We start from the raw sequence: 27,962 nt of genomic DNA, 5'->3' as shown, positions 1-27,962 counted from the left end.
GGAACTACTTGAGAAACTGAGGAAAGCAAAGACTTTGTCCCTCAGGGAAAATGCACAACTCTACATTTATGTATGCTTTGTGTACAATTTTAAGACTCTGGGATCCACTTGTGAGTTCCTTTGCCCAGGTTGAGTGTTCTAGGTACAGAACTCATAGTCTCTTTCCAACTCCTCTTGAATCTCTCTTCTCATGCTCCCCTGTTGAAACTTCCCAGTCCTCCACCTTACCTCCTAAGGGACTTGTAACCTTATCAATTAATTCACATGAGGTAATGTTAGAACAATAATTCATTAAAATGTAGAACCCTTGGAAATGATTTCAAAACACCCTCATCCATAGTATCCCAGTTAATCCTTTCGACAGCTCTGTAAAGGATGTGGGCATGACCCATCCTCTTTATTTTTCCAGTGAGGAGAATGAGCCTTAGTCCAAGGATGTCATTGTCTGAGATCACTCAATCAGTAGTGGAAAGCATCAGGATTCCTAGTGTCCTTAGCTTTTCAGAGACATTGCATGTTGATGGTAGCAAGTACAGATGGGGAAGGTGTATCCTGTGTGAGGAGCATCTGTAAGGCCTCTGTGGCTGTATGGAGAGCAGAAAAAGAGTGGTAGGAGCTGACATCAAGTTAGAATGTCTAACAAATGTAGGATTTTCCCTTTGGAAGCCTACACACCTTGAGTATGAGCAGGGGAGGCTGTCTGTAATATATTAAATTTACCCTCGCTTTGGAAAATTCCATCATTAATTGCATCTGTCTATATATATCCTCCCCTTCTTCCTCTTCTGAAAAAAGAAGGAATCTCAAGAGTCTTTAACACAGTCCAAACTTAGAATGATTTACACTTCAACTTAAACATGCCAGTCTATACCTTTCACAGCAAAGCACAACTTGTTGAATTTTATTTTTAAAACAAGCAAGTCTGACTTTGAGACTTCATGTTCTTTGAGCCAGTTTAAGAAACATTGCACCTACTGTGTGCAATGTCCTCTCCCAGGACCTGAGATTGGTGAGCATGAAAGAGAATTCAAAGTTGAATTGAATGTTTCAAATCTTCATGACATATGAGGGGAAATAAGAAGCATCTCACTCACCTTGTAGACTTTTTCAACCTTCAGGGATGGATTTGGTGTTCTATTCTTCCATGCCTGTTCCTACTCCAGAAGGAAACATTCTGTCATTTGGATCTGTTCTCCATTGCCATAGGACTGGAAAATATATCAGTGGGAACCCACAGGATATTATTATTTGGCTATTAGTATTTCTTTTCTTCTTTTGTTTTTGATCTTTCCCATTCAGCTGTGAGCTCCCTGAGGGCAGGCACATGTCTAATTACTCTTCTGTGCCATTCCCCAATTTTAGTTTCCCAAAATCCACACAACACCACAGCTAGTTAAGAGATGATTGATTGAGCCAGAAAACCACAAAACCCACAGAACATGCTACATGTCCAAAAAGAGGTGCAAACAAGGGCCCTTAAAAGTGTATCTATGGGAGAATCTAGTTATAGTACATGACTATTGTTCTTCTTAAGGGCATGAATGACCAATCCATTAACAGAAATGACTAATCTTAATCACTTAATCTTAAGCATTTAATATAGAGCTAGAAATGTAGAAACTACTTGAAGCAGTTGAGCTCTTGTTAGTACTCATGTTGCTACTGTTATATTAACATTACACTTTCAAATAGGAACATTTCTAAGGAAAAAGACTTCGAAGCCTTTACACACACCCTACCCAATTTATGTGGTTCAGGCTGCTGCCCCAACCCGTTCCCTCACTTAAACAGAGAATTTCCTTTTCTTTCTTAATCCAGGGAAAATGGACTGCAGAATATCCTTGCTCTAAAATTATCTTTGACTGGCCCTGCAGCCCTGGGATTCAGTGAGTATATCTCTCTGTAGGATTCAAGGTAATGGAGCACACATCTGCACGGTTACCATGGCTCCATGGGCTCGTTTGGCTTGCTGCGAGAGCATTTGCAACCTTAGACTCCTTGTTGTATTTAAAAATTATTCTATTATCCACTCAGGAACTGGAGAAGAGGGCATGGATGGACATAAAGAGTATCTGTGAATGGAAATGAACTGACTAGAGACACTGATCCAAGGCCAACACACACAGCTCACTTGGTGCACACCAACTCTAATCTTACAGGTTACTAATTTCTTATGGGCTACCCAATTGATACTTGGGTCTGTTTCAACGGAGGGCCAAGGTTGAGGTTAATTTCTTGTAGAAATGGATGAATGGTGTCTTGGTTAATAAATGTTTGATTGAAAGTAACATAAACCAACTCGTGTCAGCTTAAACAGAAAAAGGAATTTGCTGGAAGGAGAGTGGGGCCTCTCGTGGAATCACAGAAAGACAGAAAAATCACATCTCTAGAAAAGGCTGGAGCAGGACATCTTTGAGTACTGTTATTTTAGGCTACCCAACATTGATTCCTCTTTTTAACACCATTCCAAACTTCCTTCTGAAAAAGTATTATTTCCCTTTCGAACACAGCCTGGTGGAATTATAAAAAGAGGCCCTGGTTAAGAAAAAGCCATATCACACAAGAGAGTCCAATTGGCTGCTTAATCCCGAAAGTTGAACCCTAATCAGAAATTTAAGAGACTCAAAACAGTTGGGATTTATCTCTTTTGGCTGTAGTGCCTGGAACAGCTTGTTCTTACCATGAAACTATTCCCAAAGTTACCACTTATTAAAGGGTCACCTGGGTTCTGTGTCTTATCAAGTTTTTTAGCTTTTCCAACAATTATATGAGATACCTATATTATCATAAATACCCATTGCAATAAACAACCAAAGTCAGTCTCTTCTGCTGGCAACAAAGGAACCCTGATCAATACATTCGCCACCCCTCTAGAAAGTTTCCACTGACTTGAGTCTGCTTACCACCTTTATTCTATATCTCACAATCAGAATGTTCCAGGAGAGAGAATTTGTCACATTTGGCATCCACTTGATCCAAATATCTGTACCTCAGGGGGGCGAGGTCATATAATTAGGAACATACCTGCCAGATGCTAATCCCTGGCAGGGGTAGGGTGGGCAGTTCTCAGAGAAGAGGATGGGTCTAGCAGACTGGACCAACACCTTTTACAAGGACAATGGACACAGAGAGAAAAGCTCTGCTGACCAAGCTGCACGTTATGTTTTGCAGAAGCAAACCTCTTACTGGGAACCAGGTGTGAGCAAATAACATCAGAAGCCAGAAATTGATGAGATCTAAAGAAGGACAGTTGATCACAAACCCCACATATTCTTACGACAATAAAACTACATTTATTCCAGGCGAACTATTACAAAGAACTTAGCTAAAAACTGGATATAATGATGTGAATAAACTTTTTATTGAATTTACAATCCATTTTTCAATACATTTGCAAACCAGTGGAGGAACTTACACTCTATTGGGTACGATTAACTCATTATCAAATGTTATTACTAAACTCCTACGGAGGGTGCACTATTAAATTGAAAAGAGAATTCCATGAAATCAAGATGTTTACAATCTTCTTAGGACCACATAATAAAAAATGACATAATTAATCTTGGAGAATTAAAAACTATTTAATCTAATATTATGGTTCGATAGATAATTACATCCTTTAGCAACCTCTTTTTAGAACTTATTGGGTTCCCCTAAAATGGCCTTTCCTCTTCTGAGTCTTCCCCATGTGGTTTTCTATTTAGTGTGCTTCTAAATCACCTTTCATCGAATTTCTATCTATCCTCCGTTTCTCATTCATGACTAATCATTTCATAAAGTTTTCTCTTACTTCTCAGTTTGAAATAGTACTTTTCTCATACATTCACACCACTCTGCTCATGCTTTGTTTATAGGTGTTTATGTATTCTACATTATATGGCATTAGTATGTAGATCTCGCTTATCTCTACCCCTTTATTAAGGGCTACCTGGGAACAACATCTGCTTTGTTCATCTATCTATTCTCAACAGTATTTGGCAGAGTTTGCAATAACAAATAGATGTGCATTAAGTGATTATTGAATCAAACTCTGCATTTTGAGTGACAATCGAGGCTTGGATTAAAGCAGACCAGACACTCTAGTTTGAGCTGTAGTTTTCAGTGGAAAGCACATCTATATGCTGTTTATCAATAGTAGCTCTAGCCTGTGAGAGTCTAGTGCATACACATTTGTCAGATAAAAGACATGATTTTCCAGTATTAGATTTCATAACTTTGGTGTCTTTGTCCCTAAAGCTATGTTTCTTTCCCACTCTCATCTGCCAATCCAGTCCTGTAATAGCAGATATGAATTATCTATATACTCTATTTGGTGTAATTCTCTACTTCACTTAGACCAAAATAGTCACTGGTTATTTTCTTCCAGTGGCACTTATTTTTTCCATCATTGATTAGGTCATTAGAGGAAGGAGTCTTGCAAAAATTCAAAATCCCAAATATGTTTGCCTTCTTTGGTCTGTTTTACCCAAATATTTGTTCTCACTGTCTAACGAACAAACTTTCCCTGTATGCTTGACGTATACACACTTCTTTAAGAAGCTGAGCCTCTGATGCCTTTGAAATCAAAGGCCACAGAATAAGCTAATCGTAAGTAGAAGCAACATTTTTCCTTGAAAGAAATGTCCTGGGCATCCATTTTCAGCTTGGTTGGACTGCAATTTCCAACTTATCCTGTTTTGTCAGCAAAACACAGACAATATGCAAATATACAATCTTGAGGTCATTTTTGACTCTTCTCACTTTTTCCAAACGATGCTAAGTCAACTTGAGCTCACATGATGGGCTGGTGGCTATAGGTTGTCAATATCATAGGAACCCAAAATCCCTTTATTCCTAGTATTCATGGTTAGAAACCAGTGCTTCTTTCCTTTTTGTGCATGACCTGCATGGTAACATGTATAAAATCTTTAAAATCAACATTTCTCAGTTAAAAATCTCTGTGTTTAAAAAATGAATAAAGAAACTGATGTTACCTTTTGCCTAGTCCTGTGCATTGTGGGGGAGATGAAGGAGATGCAGTTCTTGGACTCAAAGAGCAACAATTTGGGCAGCATTTTCTATAGTCAGGCCCGGTGCTTCAACTTTTATGCCAGCACTGTGGCTAGACACTACAATGATCCCCATTTTGTTGGTGAGGTAACTGAGGCTTAGATACATCCACGTGACTACTGACTAATAGAGCTGGGACTAATAGATGAATAGAGCTCAAACCCAGGACTGTCTGAAGGCAAACTCCATGCTTCTTAGTAAGTACATGAACAACCTGAACAAGACAGGATGTTGTGGGTAACTAGGGCGGGTCAGACACAGAGCACTGGGGTGGGAGGGAGGATGGCGAGGATAAGGAAGAGAGAAAGACAGTGTCGGATAAAGGAAAAAGAGATGACCTTCTGGAGGAGGTAGAGGATTTCTGGATCTTTTGTGTGTGTTTTGAAAAAGAAATAATTCAATCAACATTTATGAAAAGGCTTTACCAAGAAAAATGGATTTATGTCTTTGTCTTAGTCCGTTCAGGCAGCTGTAACAAAATACTTTACACTGGGTAACTTATAAGCAACAGAACTTTATTTCTCACAGTTCTGGGGGCTGGGAAGTCCAAGACCAAGGCACTGGTGCTGCCTAATGGGCATTTGCTTCCTGACACTGTTCTTCTAACTTTGTCCTCACATGGTGGAAGGTTACAAGGCAGCTCTCTGGGATCCCTTTTATAAGGCACTAATCTTATTCATAAGGGATCTGCCTCTGTGGCCTAAGCACCTCTCAAAGGACCACCTCCTAATACCATCACTGAGAATTTTGACATAAAATGTCAGGAAGAAGCAGACATTCTGATCATAGCAGTCTTTTTTTAAATCACATCTGGGAACCCAGAACCCCACTTCTACACCATGAGAAGTGGTTGCACTGAGTTGGGGTTCCTTCCTTTAGATGGGGTACACACTTTCCAGTTTGCCATTCAGTATCTACCCACTGGGGCTGCTTCATACATTGGCAATTCCTACCTGGCCCCTGTAGGTTTTAGAGTTTGAGATCCTCTAAAGCCTATGGTGGTTCCTTTATATTGTCTCCTCCCCACCCCTCAGTTTCATGCCAGGAAAGAGAGTTAACTAATTATGACTCAAGGCTGAAGGACAACATTTGACCAGAGCATCTGGATGTGTATGGTTTGTGTCCTTTTAAAATTCGTATGTTGGAACTTTAACCCCAAGGTCATGGTATTAAGAGCTAGGGCCATTGGGAGGTAACTAAGGCATAAAGACTTGGCCCTTGTGAATGGGATTAATGATCTTACAAAAGAGGCTAGCCTGGCCCTCCCATCTTTTCTGCCACATGAGAACATGATGTTCACCATTTTTGCCTTTCCACTCTTCCCCCATGTGAAGAGGGTGCAGCAAGAAGGCATCATCTTGGAAGCAGAGAACAGCCCTCACCAGGCCCCAAATCTGCTGACACCTTGATCTCGGACTTCCCAGCCTCTGTGGGAAAACAATCTTCTGTTCTTTATAAACACCCAGACGCAGGTATTTATAAATCCCTGTTATGACTGCACAAATGGACTAATGCAGGGGATGAGTAGGCACAACTGCTGATGAAAGTGGTGAAGAGCTTTTACCTCTGGCTGGTGGAATTCCTTACCTTAAACCAGAATGTGTGGCCACTTTCAGGAACAACTAGTAATGAGGTTACAAAGATAAAAGTGAATGATCTTAAAATATTACACATGAAATTTAAGCATCAGTAAGCACTCTTTTTATTGATAAAAATGAATATGGGCTGCTGTGGAATTATTGTTCTTGGAGTAAATCTTCATTCTAATTCTCTTAGCTGAACTGTTCACTACAGAAGCCCCTCTAATATCATAATTATGACAATAATGATAATAGCATCAACTACTATTTACTGACCATTTATAACATGCTAGATCTGACTAAGTGCTTTACACACATTAGCTCATTTAATTCCCCCAACACTGTAAGGCAGGTATGGTCATCCCTATCCAACAACATGAAGAAACTGAGGCTCGGAAAGAGTCAGCAACCAGGCTAGGGCACAGAGCTGGAAGGTGACAGAGGTAGACCCAGCTTTCTGAGTCCAAAGCTCATGTCTTTAACAGTAATGCCAGTTTCACTCAGCGCGTGTTGGCCACAGGTTCCCAGCATCTTAATTACCTGGAGTAGCCAAACTGTAAAAATGCAGATTTTTAGACTCCACCCTGGGTCAGAATCTCTGCAGATTCATTGGGCATTCCTTGATGTTCACTAAAGTTTAAGGACTCCCAGCCTCCTGGGCTTCCTTCCTCCAAGGTACTACTTCTGCCCAGACAGCATCTTCTTGTACTTGAAAGGGTCAGCCTGGCTCTCTGCTCCACTCCAGTCCAGTTCTGCAAGCTGATGAATTACTGAAGTCATTTCATGGGAGCAAAAGGAATCTTCAAAAACATCACCTTCACCTGCTTATATTTTAGATAAGGAAACTGAGGCTCGGGGAAGATGACTGACTTGATCTAGATCACAGAACAGCCCAAGTACTTTGCTTCTCCATCCAATGTGGTCTCCCCTATGCTGAGGGTCCCTTTACTTCCTCTGGCCCTTCTTTTCCCTCCTTTTGAGGCAGATGCATCTTTTCTCATTCAAGCAAGATGGACTGAGCCTAAGTTTTTCTTTGGGGCTGGCATTTACAGAGACAGAAAAGAGTGCCCACAACTGGATCACATCAGTAGAGTTCAGGAAGGCACGAGGCCTGTCTTGCACTTACGGCAAAAAGTTCTCACCTTGCGAGCATACAGCCACAACATTTGCATTTGGGCTGCGGAACACAAACAGACTTCGCCTCCATCTGAAAATTTAGAACTTCACCCAACTTGTCTCCTACCATGTCCCCATGTGAGCCTCGTCGAGTGCCCTTTGCTCTCAGCAGCCCCTACCTTAGACTTTTAAACACTAAGAAAAATCTTTAGGTGCCACATTCTCCTGGCTTTGTGGTTGTTTTTTCCTCCTCCCTCTCTCTCGCTTTTTCAGCTGCCTTCAAAACAGAGAGGAGAAGCCTCTATTTGGTTCTGACAACAAGATCTCCCGGTGCATATTTCGCCTCGTGTTTTCCTTCTGTCGTTGATCAATAGACTCAAATGCCAGGCCTCCATCACAGCTGCAGACTTTGATAGCCCAAACTGTCTTGGCCCAGCGGAGCTTGTCTGCTTGAGTTCTGATGCTGAGAAATGTCACAGCAGGGAGGGGCCAGGAGTCCCTGTCAGCATGCAAGGGAGGAGGGTGGTGACAGCTCATTCAGGCATCTCCTGTGGGCTGGAACTCATTCCTGTCTGGGGCTGTTTGCAGCCACAGGTAAAGTCTGTCACTGTGCAAGCACTAGGTGAGTAAGGCATCCCCAGGGCTCATGGTAACCAAGCCTTGTTAATTATTTTGCCATGAAATCCTCGAGGAAAAAGGACACCCACAAGGAGTTTCTTGAATCCAGGTCTCTGCTGGGATGCTTACCATCAGTGTGTCCTTTGGGCTGCCACTGAGCTTATCTGGGCCTCAGTTTCCCCAGCTCTGTAAAAGCTCCCCATCCTTGCCAGCTGTCTGAGAAATAAACAAAGCAGATGTGAAAATGATTTGGAAGATGCAAGCGCTCTATGAGTGAGGAGTGGGCCATGATAGAAACTAGCTAAGCAAGTACTTTTTCAAATCTCTGTTTCTTCATTGTCTGTTTCTACAAAAATGAATCTGGAGCTGTGCTGTTTGCAGAGCAATTCTCACTTACTAATGTACTGCGAAAGTTAAAATTATAGTAGATGTGGAAGAAAGGGGAGCTAGGCAGTTGCTAAATTATTCACAAATGCTCCTGTTCAACAATTACCTTTTACTAATCTTCACCTCCCTCTGCCTCAGGTCCTAAACTCCCCTCCCCACAAAAACCCACTCACAGGAAGATGTAGGACTAGAAGGGAAGGCAAGAGATGGGTGGTGGGAGCCACCTGCCTCCTTTGCCTGGTTGGGATATGAGTGTGCTCTTGTCAGTTTTCTCTGCCAAGCAGGGGGCATCACTTCTTGGCCAGTTGGAAGTGAGATTTCTGCTCAAATTTCATTAGAAGAAAACTTCACAACCAAGAACACTGATGCCTTCTTCAGGAAATGGCCCAGTATTCTATTGGGGGCAGACTTCAAAGCAGATATATCCAGAACCACTTTTTTTTTCCCCACATGCTCACTAACTTTCTGCCATCAAGGTTGCTAGTAGTGTCCCCTTCACCTGGCCATCAGAGACAGGTTGATAATGAAAACAAGTCTATCTGGATGGGTGGGATTTTCTCTAAATCAGAGTGATCTCCCTACTTCCCCAGGCTGTCTCTCTGATTGCAGCAGAAACTACTCACACTCCTTCTTACAGCAGGACCCTTGACTAGAATATCTGTGCCTAGCAGTTGCCCCCTACACTGTCACTGGATACAGGCACAGCCCCCACCATGAATGTTAAATGCAATGCAGAAACTCACATTATAAATCATGCTGGTGGTTGCGGGAGGTGGTACTGCCATAATTTTCAGCAGCTTCCCAGCCATTTATACCGAGTTCAGTGGAGCTGCATTCCACATACATACCCTCTATGGTAAGGAAACTATCTACACTTTATATAGAAAAAATTTCTAAAGAAGAAAAGAGCAATTTGAATGGTTTCTATGATTCTGCTCAGGAGTGAATGAGCATGAAACCAGGGGCATGCCTGGGGTGCTCCTCAGCCGCCAGCGTTTCAAAATGCCCCTTGCCACTAGGAGTGGGATTCCACCTCCAAACTACACGTTGTCTGAAACACCAACTGAGAAGTGCCACTCTCTATTTTGTGCCTATTCCCATATGACGTTGAACCTTGGGCTTAATGGATGATTTAAGAGTTATTGGATGTATTGAGATAATGGATGTATTCGAGAGTCATTTGGACTTAACTTGATTTTTACCTTAGTCTCTAGAACCCAACATCTGGTGAGAGAACCCAATCCTGTCTAAGCTCAATAGAAGGTAAGTTTAGACTTCTTCTATTATTATTATTATTTAGAGCTGATGCAAACACACATGTAGCACCCCTGCATCTTGCATCCCTTGTGATAGCAAAGACATGCTTGAGTCAGAATGGAGGGAACAGAGGTTCCATTAGGGCACTGGGAACCGATACTTCATTTACCAGGCTATGAGGTTGGCTGTGGGATTACAGAGTTGTGCTTCAGTTTTCTATTTTGTCAGGGTTTACCAAAATCAGGGGTGTGGAAATTACCCATCAAGTGTCTCAGGGAGAGAATACAATGCAAAGATCAGGGTCACGTCACCTCTCTGAGCCTTTTACTCTTTATCTTCTGTCTCCTGGGAAATAAATTGGCATAGATGCAACCAAGGGCCCTTTCCTTTGCTGCCTTCCTCCCAGTGTCCCCTTCCTCTCCAGAGGCACTTTTTGTTGACGTTGTTCTGTGTTTCTCCCTTGCATAGTTTTATACTTCACTCATTAATGCTGACATAGATTACCGTTTTATGTATGCTTGCGTTTGTATAATGATACCAGACATCACATGCTTCTTTGTGGCTGGCTTTATTGCTACTTTTCTTTGCTCTACTGTAAAGAAATCTGTCCCAATTCTCTGAGCCCGTTTGGAGTCTGCAGTCTTTCAGGAGGTCCCATGGGTGCCCCAGCTCTTACCGACTCCCCTCTTGTCTGGACCCACTCGGTACTGGCTGTCCTGCCCTGCCCACCACTGGGCTCATTTGTCTTTGAGGGCAGCCACTGAGACTCATCTGTCTTTGCAACTCCTCTCTCCTACCCCACCTCACAGCACAATACCGGATTTGAGTGGGAGTTGCTAAGTGATCTCATTTAGTGGGTTGTGGGCAGTGAAGGCATGAGGGGGTAAATTGTCTCCCTCATCTAGTCTTGGGTAATTTGTACTGTAAGTTCTAGGCCTTAGGAGGGCCCAAGGGGAAGCAAAAGACACTGACTTGCAACAGCCAGCAACAAACATGCGCGAAGAGGACTGTGGACTCACTGGTGCATTCTCTCCCCTAACTTATGGCTTACTCACACATTTGGGGGAATTTTAGGAACATGACTAGCCAGAGTTGGGCTGAGATTTTCTCTCTTGGGGCAGATGTTTCCAAAACTGATGATTCTCACAACTTCCTGTACTTCATAGTCATGCAAGGAGTTTGTTCAACCTGAGGTTCCTGGTGCCACACCTGAGTCTGATCTGTATGTGAAGTTGTTCCCACTGTCAGCGTTCACTGAGTTGTATTTCTTCCTTCCATCCAACATCAGTTTCTCTGGGGGCAAGTTAATATAACCCAGTGTTTCCAGATCTTCCTCATCCTCGGATTCCCTGGGGAAGACTCAATAAAAACGCAGATAGCCTGCCCCAGCTCTACTGAACCTGAATCTGCAAGAAGAGGTGCTAGAATTTGTATTTTTAAAACAAATACTGCAGGAGATTCTAATCGGCAAAGCTTGGGAAGTACTGATCTAATAAATGTAATATTTTCTCTCAATATCTTATTATGAAAAATTTCAAACATACAGAAAAAGGCAAAATGTTTAAAGTGAACTTGAGTATTTCCACAGCCTAGATTCTACCACTGACATTTGAAGGTACTTGTTTATTACATATCTATCCATCTATCCATTTCTCTCTGTATCCACCAGGCTGTCTTTGTTTTGGGGCATTTTAGTGTAAATTGTAGGCATCAGTACACTTTCCCCTAAATACTACAGCATGCCTATTGTTAACTAGAGTTCAGTCTTTGGGTTTACAGTTATTTTTCTTTTCAGATTAAATTTATATAGCGTAAAATGCATCAATTTTAAGTGTACCATTGAACTAATTTTGACAAATGCATATACCCAAACCCTCTTAAGCTTTAGTGCATTTATTCACTCCCGAAGGTTCTCTCATACCCCTTCCTGGAATATCTCTGCCTCTACTCCTCAGTTACAATTTTCTCATGTATTCTACCATAGTTGAGTTTTGCCTTAATAAAAAACAACCCTTAAAAAGCAGTAAAACAAAAAATGGTTTTCTAGCAAACTCATATCCAGATTATCGGTATTTCCAATGACTAATGTGGAGATGCTGCAGTTACAGCTGTGTGTGAATTCAGAGTCCTGGGCCCTGGGCCTCCATGTTGTTCCCCAAATCCCTCGAGTTGTCTGTTTTATCCTCTAGTGCTCCAAGGAACTCCACGTGAAACTGTGGCCCTGGGGGCTACGGCAGCAAAGATGGTCTTAATATTCTTTGGTCCTTAGAGTGTTGCTTTATTCTTGGGAAACTTGCTTTCTCTCTCTCTTTTTTTATTTTTATTTTTGTTTTTATTTTTTTTGAGGCAGAGTCTCACTCTGTCCCCCAGACTGGAGTGCTGTGGTGCGATCTCTGCTCACTGCAACCTCCGCCTCCCAGGTTCAAACGATTCTTCTGCCTCAGCCTCCCACGTAGCTGGGCACCTGCCACCACACCCGGCTACTTTTTGGATTTTTAGTAGAGATGGGGTTTCACCATTTTAGCCAGGATGGTCTCAATCTCCTGAACTCGTAATTCACTTGCCTTGGCCTCCCAAAGTGCTGGGATTACAGGCATGAGCCACCATGGCCAGCTGCTTTCTCTTTAAGTGGGAAAAAGATTCTGGGCTCCTGGCTATAGCTTGCTACAATAATTCTACAAAGAAGAAGAAGGAAAAAACATAGCTTCAGTTATTGTTTTTGTTTGTTTTTTTTTTTTTGTGGGATGGGGAGTTTTCTCGTTCAAATTTGGGCACATGGGTAACGTAGTTTCATTTCACAATTCTCAATAAAGCTACCTGAACTCTGATTGTTTCAGGAACCTCCGGCTACTTCCTTATCATACACCCTGTAATATCAGCCTATAATTTTCACTGTGGAGCAGGGGCAGGCTTTATGGGCTGGGGGACGCAGTAGAGTTTCATCTTGCTGCCTGATTGCCACAGGCTAGCAGTGTGGAACAGAGCTCATGCTCAAAATGTCAGAGAGAACGTGAGAACAGCCCCCACTCCTGCCCCACTGGAGCTTAGGATGAGGAAAGTGAGGGGTCTCCAAGCCCTTCTTTCCATGAACCAACAACCAGGTTCTCCTGGCTGGGCTGCTCAGCAATCCTTTCAACCACCCAGGCTCCCTGGACAAATAATTGCTCACCCACAGTCTCCTGGGGAGTGTTACTGACCTCAGCCCTGCTTCTTAGTCACATTTTTCTGCTTCAAAGTTGTTTCTCCAAAGCAAGCTGCTAAGTCACAAAAGACAACCAAGGAGCAGGGGTTAGCTCCAATGAGGAGTCCCATCCCAATCTGGGCCCAAGTTAGGATGACCATAGAATTCAGAGTACAAACAAAAACAGCTTTCAGAATGCGAAGGGACTCTATATTATGCTGATGTAACATGCAAAATTGAGAAGGAGTGTCACCCTAACTGGGAGCCCAAAGATGTGGTCAGATCTGTCCTGAGTTAGGCCAGGCTCCAGACCCTGTTTTCATCTTGTTGGCTCTTCCCTTTATTTAATTGGCCAACCAGTCTCCACTTTTGGCTCTGGTAATATGAGCAGATTTATCTGCCAAGAGGCAGGCTGCCAGAGTTGTGCCTAAACCTACATACTTTGGCTTAGCACGGTTCCCAGTCACTTAGGAAGCTGAGGTGGAAGGATTTGAGGTCAGGAGTTCAAGACCAGCCTTGGCAATGTAGCAAGACCCTGTCTCTAATTTTTGTTTTTTTATTTAGTTGGGCATGGTAGCACGCACCCATATTCTCAGCTACTCAGGAGGCTGAGGTGGGAGGATTGCTTGAGCCCAGGAGCTCGAGGCTGCAGTAAGCTATGATCATGCCACTGCACTCCAGCCTGGGTGACACAGCAAGACCTTGTCTCTAAAGAAAAAAAAATGGTCAGGGGGAATGCTTTGAAGTAAAAAAACCCTTGGATTCCAGTCCCAGTTTTGTCTTTTATTAACCACAGCACCCTAAGAAAGTCACTTTTGCCTCTCTGACTCTCAGTTTCCTCACTTCTAAAGTAGAGATAATTATATGCTTATTCCACTGAATTGCAATGAGGACTAAATGAGATCGTATGTGGCAACGCCTGACAGAGTGTTCAATAAATGTTTAATACTGCCTTGTGAGGCTAACCCCTAGTGCCTCTCTCTGTGTCTCTCCCTGTCATTCTGTCTCTGTCTCTTGTCCTCCTGAGCTTTGTGTTTCTATTATTAATACACAAAGCATATTTGCAATGATTCTTTGCTGAATTATTACAGAAGAAATTGGATATATGGCACTTGCATCTACACATAGTCTCCATTCTGTGGCCCCATGCCAGATCACTTTCATTCATTTTAGGCAGTCAATTATTGCTTTTAGAACTGAAGAAAGGACTCTCTTGACCCTAAAGAGTGTGGTTTTAATCAGTTCAAAAGCAGACGACTATCCCAAGCCTCTTGCCTGTTCATTTTTGGACCTTGGTGTTACCAGTAAACAAAGACACATGGGAAGAACAATGAATAGAACAAGACTCATTCTTCTGCTATGAAGAATGACCTTTTGTTAGCTTATAGCACAGGCTGCACTTGATTATAATATTCATTTGTGGAGTGTTGACTAAGCCTGAATCTCTGGTATGAAATTCAAATGCATTTGTTACAATGCAGACATTTAGCAGGGGTAAACCTCAGTCCACAGAAGCCTGAAACCAGAAATTATGTTTATCCTTTATTTGCTTTGAACTCTGAGCTCCCGTCCCACCAGGTCAGTGGGGAATTCAGTCTTGGTCAGGATAGGAGATATCCCCACATTCCAGAGTTGGCTGATCTGCTGGTGCTTTACTCATTGAGGTAGTTGTCAATACTGATTGTCAACTATTCTGCTCCCTTTTCTCTTTCTGGACTATGGCATGATTTCACTTTCTGAGTCCATTGTGCTTGGGTGTGGCTTGATGGCTCATTCAGGCCAATGAGCTGTAAGTGGAAGTGATGAAGCTGGGGCAAGGATACTGAGAAACTGATCCTTTATGAGCCTTGGCCCCATGAGACAAAACTGGCAACCTGTTTGTATCTCACCCTCTTCAGATGGTGCAGGAAACCGACATGATGTGGAAGCTGGGGCTTGAAGCAAATCCTGGCTCTAACTAACCTGTTGTGGGGCACTGGGCAAGTCACTTAACATCCCAGAGTTATCATTTTTATGGATACAAAATGGTACCCAGGATTAAGTGAGATATTCTAAATAAAGCTCCTACTAAAGCACCTAGAATGTAGTAGCGGCTTAACAAGTACAAGTTACCCTTTGCTAGCCAGTTGTAGCCTCACAGCTGTCTCTCAGATGTCTTGATGAAGTGTGGGTGGCACTTAGCTCTAGATAACAAATGTTTTTCCCTCTAAGTCTGCCAGATTCTGTGGCAGAGTTATGTCAGACACAGAACCAAGACATTTACTGGAAAGGAAGCAGGCAGCTGCTGAAAATGCACTGGTTCTCTACATCAGGTTTGCTATTTCAATGAACTGTTAAATGTCAAGTGAATGTTTTCCTCCTGCTTTCAGACCTCACCAAGATCATCTCTCTGTGACCCTAGAGAGAAGGGCTTGGCAGTCTTGATTCACTTGCAGACTGCATGCTAGGAGTTGGAGGAGGGGAGTTTAATCAGGTTCATGTGTTAACACAAACTCACATTTTCAGCTTGGAGATTTGTATAGCTTATTTTATTTAAAGTATATATGCATGTATATTATGCATTCATTCAAAAATATTTATCAAGACCTTACAATTCATCAAACACTATTCAAGAATCTAAGGATACAAGGAAAAACAAAAGATAAACATTCCAGTTCTCAGGGAGCTTACATGAGCTTACATTCTATGAGGGATATAGACAACAAGCAAGATATGTAAAATAAATAGGAAGGTAGATATCAATAAATGCTAAGGAGAAAGACTAAAGCAGGGAAGAAGAATAAGAAATAAAGTGAAGGTGCAATTTTAGATACGGTGATTTGGGAAGTCCCCATGAAAAGAGAACTTTTGAACATATCCAGGTATCAGCATCTCCAGACTTTGAAAATGCCCCTGCCCTGGCCCATCTCATGCCGTCCTTTCTGATAAACTCAAAACAATGGCCAGGATGTGCACATGACTGGTACAAAGAATAGCAATAGAAAGGGTGAGCAGAGAAAAAACCCACTGAAGAACGCAGTGGTGGGAGTGTGGGGTGCAGAGATGACCCTGAAAACGTGGAGCTGTTTTATTCATTCATCAATCCAATTTTCAACAAATATCCATTTATACCAATAATATATATTTATCTTGTAGTTAGATTTTAAAAATGTTCTTAGAAATATGACTAAGAGGGAATTAACAAAAAGAATGAAGACCTTTATGGGGTGTTGGCCCTGTCCATGGTCCTGAAGCCCTCAAACCATGGAGTCCCTGCCATGAGGGAGCTTGCTACCTAGTGGAGGAAAGAGGTCCAGATGTACATTATTAATAGCAAACACTCACAATAAAGTGTGCTTTCTGCCAAGTTCTAGTGTAAGACTTTAACTATATTAAGTCATTTAATTCTTACTACAACTCTATGAGGTAAGAACTATTATTATCCTAGTTTGCAGATGAGGAAACAGAGGAACAGAGAGGCTAACTGCTTGGCTCAAGTCACACACCTAACACGTGGCAGAGCCAGAAATTTGAGCTCATGCAATCTTGCTCCAAAACCTATACCCTTAGTCACTACACTGCCTTTCTACAAACAAATAAAATGAATGATTATAATATAGAATGATATGTACTGAGATAAAACTTGTACTTTTTATGCCACTGATATTGAAAGACACTAGAGTAATCAAACTGTGACAAAGGTCCAAGGATTCAGATGTGGGAAGAGGCACCTCCCTTGTGCTCAGCTTTCTGGGTCTGGGGCAGACCTGACTTGCCCGTGAAGAAAGGACTTTGAAAGTCATAGCCTAGCAGAAGCAGGAGAGTCCTTGTTCACACATCAATTCTGTCACCCTGTGGGAACCTGAAGTGTGTCTAGGAGGAGCTGTTAACAGTATTTGTTTCTGGTAAACACCTTTGTTCCTTGTGTTGACTATTTTTAAACTTTTCAAGCTGAGCTAACTTCAGGTGTGACATTTCAAAGCAGCTGCCCGGTTTTCTATTAGATGAGAGAGGGGGAAGGGATAAATGAGTGAAGAAAAGAACCTGAGAAAATATATTTAAATTGCACAAAATGGCAAAATAGAATGTAGGAGTGATGTTTCCACCGTCTGGTATACCCTGGAGACATTTTGGTGTGGCAGAGCAGGGGGTGAGAAAGGTGGAAAGGAGCATCTTTTATACCTTCTTTCCCCAATTTAACAAAGGTTGATATGATACTCTTCATTCAGGTTTGTGGTGGTTTCCTACCCTCCAAGATGCTTATGGTTACACTACCAGATTGTAGTTTTTGATGTGTATTCATTACCCAAACATCTTGTTTTCCTAGTCAGTTTTGAATCTCAAAGTTGACTTTTTAAGACCACAGTTAGGTTGAGTTCCAAGAGCTGCCTTATTTATAAATCAATAACCAGCTCTAGCTACTTTGGACCCTACAGCTTCATTAGTAACCACAGGCAGAGAAAATTCAGCAGCTAAAATAAAGAGTGTTCATCAGGAAAGAAGAGAAAGAGATCTTCTTGGGAGAAAAAAATGGTGGAAGGCAGGCAAGAGATCACAAGTTGGGGTTCTAGGTACCCCCTTGAGGGGAGGAGTTGTGGAGACCTAGACAAAATTAGAAAAGCTCTCATAGGTTTGGAGAACTTCTGGATTAGAGAATTTGCTTCTTACTTCATGGGGGTCAACCTGAAAAATATTGCAAGCTTCTGAGAAAAATCCTCATGTTTAACATGGAGCTGGAATAGCATGATCTCACGTAGACTGTAGTTGGGACCAGCTGCAGTGATGATGTAGGAAGTGAGAGGGTTGACATTGGTGTCTCTCAATCACCCTGACTATATTGAACCATGAAAGAAGCACCGAGATCTCATAGCCTTTCAAAGGGAGTGATGCTGGCAGTTGAGTTGCACTGCAGGGATCCCTACAGCTTTGGAGGGACTGTGTCAGCTGGGACCAAGACAGGCTTGGTTCTTTGGGGCACTATACATTTTACTACCACGACTTTAGTGGTATGTGCCAGAACATGGCCACCCCAGAAACAAATGGTCCAGAATTCCCTCCCCACAAACAAAACAATGGCATTTGGTTCTGCAGCTCCTACCTCATCATCACTACGTTGCCACACAAAACTCCCTGGAATTTAGCTTCATTAAAATACAAAGCCAGAAAAGATGTAGCAGAGACAGCCCTGACTAAACCTGAATTTCCTAAATGTTTACTCAACAATGTTAGCAACCATTTGATACTGAGATGTTGATTGGAAAGCCTAAATTCTGTATGCTCCATTATCAGTCAGTAGTAAGGGATTCATAGGAAATTTAACTCAGCTACAGAATGTAAAAAATGCCACATGTTTGAACATCTGAGGATAGCATTTGAATTGTTGTTCTCACACTTTAACCTAATTGAGGGGATCAGACAAGCAAGGCAGAGAAGGGGTGGTAGGTATGAAAGGAATGGGGCAGACAACGGTGAGTGTGATGGGGTCTAGGTGAATTGAGGAGAGCGTGCTGCTGGGTAGGTGGGAGAGTGGGCAAGTCACCTCTGGCCTCTGGGCCTTGTGACTGCAAGCTGGTCTGTTTCTCTCTATCCCAGCTGGCCCACAGTTTATTGTGAGAATCAAATGATATTACAAATACCAAAACGCCAGAAAGACTGTAAATAATGTTGATGTTTGTGCTTCTTCATTCATACTTTGGTTTTCTATTCTCACTTTGCTGTTTTTGTATACTTTCCACAGAACTGCTTACCAAAAATATTGTTTAAGACATGTAATAGGTGGACTCTGACTGGATGTTTGGGAGAGAATAAGTGTGAAGGCGAAAAGACATGTTCTCCATCCTCAAAAATTAAAAATAAATAAAAATAAAATTTAAAAAATCTAAAAGAGATTCAGGTGCCCTCTAAGTGGCTGGCACACCTCCTGGTGAGTTTTCTGCTTGCACGGAGTTGGTAGATCACCCTTCCTGGCTGGTCTCTGTGCTTGGCATAAAACAGACCTGGACACAAGCTGCTCCACTGCTCTCTTATGAGGTCACCATGGGGCTCCTTCTTCCCATGGAGGCTGGTAAACACTTCATAGGCACTTGGTGCCCTTGGAGAAGAAGATGGCAGAGGTGGGAGCTCTGGGGAACAATGAGGAGGTTGCTGTACAAGGAGACTGAACAGGCTGTGGAGAACCCTCACTCCTCTTACTGGGATAGGGGCAGGCTCCATCTTGTGGTTTTTATGCTTCTATCTCAGAGGCTTCCAGGGTCATGTCCTGAGGAGCCTGGGCAGGGTTGTTAGTGCTGAGAGCCTTTTTCCTGAAGCATGCACATTCTCATCTCTCGCGGCCCTCCCACCGACCCTTAGAGGTCAAATGATTCAATCCCATCACTCCCCAGAGTATCAGAAAAGCCAGGGAGACCAAGGGTTTCCTTGATGATCCCTGGCCTCTTTTCTTCATTGCCCAAATCATGGAAAATGTCAGAAACAGAGAAGAATACAGAGTATTCTACGTAACACATATGTAATCGCCTCCAGATGGAACAAGTACTGATGGCTTGCTATACGTGCCCCAGCTTAAAAAATGCATGATAGATACAGCAAAGTTTACCCTTTGAAATCTTCACAATTCCATCTTTCTTTTCTTCCTCAGAAGGAACTATTGTGAAAGTCGTGTTTATCCTTCCTGTCTAAGTCTCTATCATTTATGAATTAATAGAAAAATGTAGGATATAAACTTATATGTTTTCAAACTGTTTCATAAATGATAGTGTAGAGAATATCATTTATCAGCTTGCTTTTTCTTTCTGTCTACAATTCTTTGGAGATCTTTCTATGTTAATTCTTGTACTTGGACTCCATTTCAGGCTGAATTGTGTCACACACTCAAATTCATGTGTTGAAATCCTACCTCCAGTACTGCAGACTGTGACTGTAGTTGGAGATAGGATCTTAAAAGAGGCAATTAAGTTTAAATAAAGTCACAAAGGCAGTCCCTAATCCATTATGACTGATGTCCTTATAAGAAGAGGAGACTTGGACACAGACCCCTACAGATGGAAGGCCGTGTGAAAATGCAGAGAGAAGATGGTAGCATCTATATATAATCCAAGGACAGAGGCCTGGCACAGATCCTTCTCTCACAGGCCTCAGAAGGAAGGAGCCAACCCTATCAACACCTCGATCTCAAACTTCCAGCCCGAAGAACTGTGGGAAATAAATTTCTGTTGTTCTTCATCCAGTCCGATGCTTTGTAATGGCAGTCCAAGCAAACGAATACTGACTCCTTCTCACAAGGGAATCCTAGGGGAGGACCAGGGGCTGGTCGTAGATTAGTATGTTCCTTCTCCTGAGATTTGTGGATTTTATCAGAGGAATTTATGAAAGCCTTCATATCTATCACCTTGATATCTTGTTAGGGCAGAGCTTGAGGCACTGTCACAGGTTGTTGGAGAATAAGTTTTGGGGCTAGGGATTGTTCCCAGTGCCCCATAATTATCTCCAGGACACCAGCCTCTTATGACTACACAAAAGGCCTGGAATTAGAGACTGCAACATCACTGGCCACATCCCAAGAACATTGGCCACTGCTTCTAAGTTCTTTCTAGTCTGGGGAGTCTGATTGACGCTCCCAGGGGCTGCTCTCAGTTCAGAAGCTTCCTATATAACACAAAGCCTGCCCTGCAGGTCCTGAAAAGGCAGAGGATGGGAAAACACATCATAGAGTCACCTTGTGATATCACGCATCATCTTTAAGAAAGCATTTGTGGAGATTCACATAATGCCCCTGTGCCTGTAACGTGGGCCCACACCTGAAGAAAACATGTGGATAGATTTCATCTGGCAAAAGGCCAAGGAAGCCAGCCATGCTGAGACTTGCTCCTCAGACTCACTCATTGTAGCTCTGCAAGGGCTTACCTCATGGACATGCTGCAAGAATAGGTTCATGTAACAACAGGTGAGAAATCTCCTTGCTGGAGGAGGCAGCTTGAAGAAACCAGACAGTTTGCTTGAAAACTCAGCATCTTATTGTAGCCCAAAGGACTTAAAGTGCTCAGAGGAAAAGGTGGTATTTGGTCCCGTTCAGAAGCATTTTGAAGCCATTGTTTATAATGGTGAAAAATTGGAACCATCCTAAATGTTTCCAATTTTTTAAAAAGTGGAATTTATTAAATAAAATAAACAAGTGAAGCTCTTAAAATGATATGTAATGTCATGGAAAGATGATGAAGAAATAGTGTTATTTGGATAAAAAGTTACTTTTTAAAAGAGTAGGTATGCTATAATTTCATCTTTATTTAAAAATATTTATAAGAAACACTAAATGGTTATGTAGAAAATGATAACTTATTTATCTCTAAGTGGTAAGTTCATAAATGCTTGTATGTTTTCTTCTTGTTTCTTTTTGCCATGATATATACAGTCATGTGTTGCTTAATGAAGGAAATATGTTCTGAGTAATCCACCATTAAGTAATTTCATCATTTGTGTGAACCTCATGGAGTGTACTTATACAAACCTAGATGGTATAGCTGACTACATACCTAGGCTATGTGTTATAGTCTATTGTTCCCAAGCTATAAACCTGGACAGCATGTTGCTGTGATGAATACTGTAGGCAATTGCAGCACATTGTGTCCTTAAACATATTTAAACATAGAAAAGAACAATAAAAATGTGATACTATAATCTTACAGGGACACCGTTATATATGCAGTCCATCACTGACCGAAATGCCATGTGATGCATGACTGTATATATGGATATCTCTATCTATCTATCTATATACGTATATACAGAAGACGAATTTACCCTGTGTTTTGGCCCTCTTTACGTAGTGAGAGAGAACTAAACCAGACAATCTTTAAGCTCTCTACCAGCTGTAACATTCCAAGATGATTCTGAAGCATTGGAAATTAGCTGGACTTAGTGACATACAAAGTAATTATGAAAAGAATGTTTGCTTGATTAAAAACAAAGTTGTTGGAGAATGTGGAGCTGGCTGCTACATCCACACAACCCATGGGCTTTCATGATGGTTTGGCTGTTCTGATTGTAAAGGAAAAATGATGATAGCTCACAGCTACTAAATGCATTACGTAGTTGGAATTGGGCCAACTGTTTTACATGTATCATTTTACTTAATCCTCACAGTAACCTTATGAGGTAGATGCTCCCATTGCAAGCTGTAACTCTGGAGAGATCAAGTCAATGCCCAAGGTCAGTAGCCAAGACAGCAGGGTGTGCGTTTGAAGTTCAAACCCTGAGATTTGAGCCCACAGCCTTCATCTTACTTTCTGCTGTCCCCTGGTGGAGCACTTCCCTTAGCCTTGCCATGGCAGGAAAACATGGTGTCCTGGAAGAGACCAACGGGGCAAGTGTAAGCCTTTTGGGTCATGAGCATTAGTAGAGAATAACCCACTGAAGTCTCCTTAGGGCAAATGAAGTGACTCCACAAACCAAGAGCTGAGCTTGGTGGGAAATGAGTCACGAGCCTCAGCCCAGGAAAAGGTCACGGTGGTTCTCCTTGGCGTCAGGCTCAAGGCAACTGGAGCAAAGTGAAGAATTGCTAGGAATGGAGGGTGAACGAGGGAAATAAGCTACACTGAAGGGTTTGCATTTCCTTAAAAGTATTATGTAAGGTTTCATGCTGGAGATGAGTTAATGAAACACGCTGTTACTTTAATGAAGTGTTCTAGTTTTAGAAACATGAGGTATTGCATGCGAGCTGTGTAGTTCCCCACTCCTGCCCTGCCCTGCTCTATATCATGGAGCCAGGAGTCTCAGGTTCCCACGCCAGCTCACCTCCATCTGGGTTCAGCCACAGGCAGCTCTTGGGGCGAATCAGATGGTGAAAAGAGGAGAGAAGCAGGGCATCTCCCTCCATGGCCTCCAGCAACATCTCTGCTAGAGGTCACGTCTCCTCTGAGGCTCTAGCCCTCACTGAATGACCTACCACATTTCCAGCTTCTGCTGGATGACCTGAAACCAGGGCTCTGGTAACCGCACTTCCTGCCTGCCCACCAGTCTTGTGGTGGTAGCAGCTTCTTGCCATCACCAATCTTTGGCTGACTTGCATCGTTTGCTTGATTTTTCTGTTTTTCCATTACTTGTGTAACCAATTATGTTCCCTCTGTTTGACATATCAGAGTGGTTTACTTTTTAATCGATACATAATGATTGTACATATTTTAGGGGTACATGTGATATTCTGTTAAATGCATACAATGGGTAGTGATCAAATCAGGGTAATTAAGATATTCATCACCTCAAACATTTATCATATGATTCATTTATTTTGATTGAACTCTGACTGATATGTTCTTTTGGTTATCAATTTCTGAGTTATTCCATGATCTATAGGGTAAAGTGTGTCAGGTAGTGTAAGGGGACTTCAAGGAAGGTTCTATGGCAACATGAAGGTGGGTGAATGATAATACCACGAGGAGCATCACATGTGACATTTAGCTTGGCCATTAAAGAATGAGGGAGCTGGAGGAAAGAGGAGCATTTCGGTGAAGGGATTTGTGTAAATGAAGGCATGAGCAGTAAGAATCCTGGTCTTGTAAATAATGGCCAGTAATGAACAAAAAAATAGATGAAAAGTCTTCAACACTGTGCACAGAAGTTCTTCAGTGAAGGTGCATTTGAGGATGGAGATATGCAGGGAGTATCAGAGAACCAGCGGGTTGTGGATGTGTCTAAAGCACAACATTTTGAAGGAGGATCATCTGAGTCCAGGAGTTTAAGACCAGCCCGGGAGCATAGCAAAACCTCATTTCTACAAAAAATAAAAAAGTAGGTAGGTGTGGTGACACACACCTATGGTCCCAGCTATTTGGGAGGCTGAAGTGGGAGAATTACTTGAGTCCTAGAGGCCGAGGCTGCAGTGAATTGTAATCACATCATTGCACTCAGCATCGGCAACAGAGGTGAAACCCTGTCTCTAACAAATAAATAAATAAAAAGTACAAGATTGGAGGGAGGAGGGATAAACTCAGAAGGGTACATTGAGGTATGACTAAATGCCAGATTAAATATTTGGGCTTCATCTCAAGGCAGCCTTAGACATCATTGACTCCCGGGGCTTGGCCATGAAAGGTATACAATCGATCTTGTTTAATAAATAAAGAACTACTGAAAACCTTGGTAAAAGGAAGAGACACAAACAAAGCCATGCTCTGCAAAACTTGTTCTGGCAGAAATGTGTAAACTCAGAGTGGTGGGAGGGCAGGAGGGGTGGGGACCAGTTAATAAGCTGGCTGGGTACAGTGTCTTATGCCTGTAATCCCAGTGCTTTGGGAGGCTGAGGTGGGATGATTGCTTGAGCCCAGAAGTTTGAGACCAGCCTGGGAAACATAATGAGATCCCGTTCTCTACAGAAATTTTTACAATTAGCTGTCCATGGTGGCACACACCTGCAGTCCCAGCTATTCAGGAGGCTGAGACAAGAGGATTACTTGAGCCCGGGAGTTTGAGGTTACAGTGAGGTCATGCCACTGCACTCCAGCCTGAGCCACAGAGTGAAACACAGTCTCTAAGAAAGAAAGAAAAAGACAGAAGAAAAAGAAAGAAAGAAAGAAAGAAAGTTACTGCAAGCAATCATGAGCCTGAGAAAGATAAGGAGGACTCAGATATCTTAGATATCAAAAAATTAGAATTGCAGATCTCAGATGTGGGTAACACAAGAGCACCTCTGAGACCCAGCACCCAAGAGACTGGGTGGACAGAAACGCCAGCATGAGCATATGCATGTTGATCAAGCAGGGTCCCAAGAAGGGCAGGAGTGGAGAAGATGAGGGAGACGCGTGTTTAGTGGTGACAATTATTTAATAACCACCCTTGGATCTCCTGGCCTTTTCTCTGCTGTTATTGTAAAGACATTCATTTTTCTTTAAACCCAATAAATTATTCTCTGTCAGCAAGCTGGGGGGAGGGGATGAAGAATAGACCTCGGTTTGCTCTTGGCTTTCCCTCTGTCTAGTCCAAACACTGGAAATGTCAAGTTTGCCCACTAATTAAACATGTCTGTCTTGGACTGCACTTGTATCTTTCACTGAGAAGGTGTAGATTTCCAGGGAGACATTACACATTCATGTTTCCAAATACAGCATTTTACAATCTCCCTGTGTGACACAAATACCAACTTTGTGACAGCATCTCCCAGTAGGAAAGACACCTGAGTCAGGCAGCCTGGGTCTGGTGGAGAGCAGGGTGTGCCCAAAGCCTTCCCTTTGATTTGTTTTCTTGGGGAGCTGCTCTGGACCTTGCCGGATTTCCATGAATTCTGCTACACAGCTGATGTCTCCCAGGACTGGATCATGGGAAATCTTGTTCCCTGGTCATGCTGACACTCCCTGCTACAGTCCTTGGTGTCTGGGTGGTAGGGAACTGACAGTTTGCAAGTGTACCTGTGGCCATAATTATCATAATATTGCAAAGCTTTCCTAGAAACGTAAGAGAAAGGTATCATTATCACATCCATTCCACAGATGTGGGCTTGTAGTCTTGAAACCTTTACAGAATGAGGTTTTTTTTAAAGTGTATTTTCTAGGTGCTAGCTATAAGCCTGGCCCTGTGTTAGGTGCTACAGACAGATCTGTAAACAAGATTGGCACAGTCCCTGCCCACCTGGAGTTTTAGTGGAGTAGAGAACAAATAAATGATCAGGCATTGGGGAATCAGAGAGGTTAGGAAGCTCACCGAAGACAAGTTTCTGTTGGTTAAGTGGCCAGGCCAGGCCTGCTTAACTTCAAATCACTGGTCCATCTTCTTGGGCAGTAAAGCATGAACCTTAAAAATGTGAGCTGAAGATGTGGATGCCATCTGAATCCCGTGGAAGTCAAGGAAGAAGAGAGCGGGAGGGGCCACAGCCTGATTCTAATGTGGTGAAGGCATTTCTGTTATGCTGCTCCTGGAGTGCCAGGCAGGGGTGACTCACTTGGAGGAGGCATGCCCCAGCAGAGGTCGGGGGGAGCTCCCAGGCTCCCTGCCTCCTCTCCCCACTGTTAAGTCACCACAACCTGTGGGGCCTGGGGAAAAGCAGCAACACTGTGGGATGACAGTTTTCTACCTACCTTCCTGGACCTGTTTTAAGTCTCAGAATCTCATCTTCCCCATCTGAACATGGGCATCTTGACACATCGTTAGACCATGAGTGGCCAGTGCTTGGGATTTCATGGACCACTCATATTTCTTAATGTGTATGTGTGTGGTGGGGGGGATGGAGCTCAAGTTAGGAAACTACATTTTTAAAAACCCTGACTGTCTACTTTTAAAATCTCTTGTTAAACAAAAGACAGTTTCACATCAGGCAAAGAAAGAAGGAATAATACAATGTATAAAAATACAAAATTTTAAAAAGTTCGTTAAATGGAATTACATTAGTGGTGGTTTTTTTTTTGTTGGGTTTTTTGTTTTGTTTTGTTCTTTTTTTTTTTTTTTTTTGAGACAGAGTTTCGCTTTTGTCGTTCAGACTCAAGTGCAGTGGTACCGTCTCGGCTCACTGCAACCTTTGTCTCCTGGGTTCAAGCAATTCTCCTGCGTCAGCCTCCCAAATAGCTGAGATTACAGGTGTGCACCACCATGCCCAGCTAATTTCTTTTATTTTTAGAAAAGACGGGGTTTCACCGTGTTGGTCAGGCTGGTCTTGAACTCCTGACCTCAAGTGATCCACCCACCTCGGCTTCCCAAAGTGCTGGAATTACAGGCATGAGCCACCTTGCGTGGCCAAATTTTACATTAGTTTTAAAGAGCTGACTTTGCTGTCATTTTTCTCACTTCTTTTTGGACTGTGGTGAAAACTGCACCATGGATCCAGCCCCATCTTTGGCCCTGGGCCAGCAGCTGGGAAGATGGTCCATAAGCCCCTTTCAGCTGTGTGAATTCTGGGCTTGCGGTGTCCACAGGGCAGTCTGGGGTCTGCAGCTATTCTCCTTGGAAGCAGACAGTCTTGGCTTCATTTCACTCCAGAGTTGCGTCTGGAGGCTTCTGTTTGGTCTGTGATCACTGAAATGGCAATGTCCTGCCAGAGCAGCTCCCTCCAAGTCTCTCCATATGGAGACTGCATTTCCACTGGGCCTGGCAACTCTTTTGCTCATAACATCAGTCCCTACTGATAGATTCCTCCCTGTCACACTATTTACTGAAACTAGGCCACTTAATTAAAAGCAAGAGATTTTGCATAAACTCCAGCAGTGGCTTTATAAATTCCAAGCATTGTAAAGGGACCAGATGGAAGAATGTGCCAATTATCATAGAGCCCAATGTTCCCACCCTTTCCAACATGCTCCTTAATCATGGAGGCACCTGCTCTCCTCAGGGAGTAAGGATGCTACTTTCATTGTCAGCTTACCATGAACACGAAAAGGGTCAACCCCAGCACAAACACGATTTGCTTTCTTGGGATATTTACATCACAAAGTCAATGGTTCAGAGATGCACTTTTTAGACAGCTATGGAGCCATGTTAACCGTATAGGAGAAGTACTGCAGATGGGGCAGATGTCCTGTCAGCAGGGATTTGGGTACCAGGCTGGGAGGAGGCACTAGAGAACTAAGCAGGCTTCCAGCTCTGAGTCTTACACTGTAGAGTCTATTGGCTTGTCCAGATTCCTTCTCTACTCTTCTCCACTCTGCTGCAGCTCAGGGGCTGACCTATGTGAACTGATCTGACTCCCCTGCCTTCTGGCTTCTGCTTGCATTTGGCCAATGAAAGCTGCCAATGAAGATAGGAAGATGGGAGGAGCAAGAGGCGAGGGTTTTATTCCTTGTTCTCTCCTGCCAGGTCACTGTGGCTTGGCCCTGCAGGCC

The sequence above is a fragment of the Macaca mulatta genome, chromosome 20 (genome assembly GCF_049350105.2).
Source record: "Macaca mulatta isolate MMU2019108-1 chromosome 20, T2T-MMU8v2.0, whole genome shotgun sequence".
In the NCBI taxonomy this organism is placed as follows: Eukaryota; Metazoa; Chordata; class Mammalia; order Primates; family Cercopithecidae; genus Macaca; species Macaca mulatta.
This window is presented reverse-complemented; position numbering follows the sequence as displayed.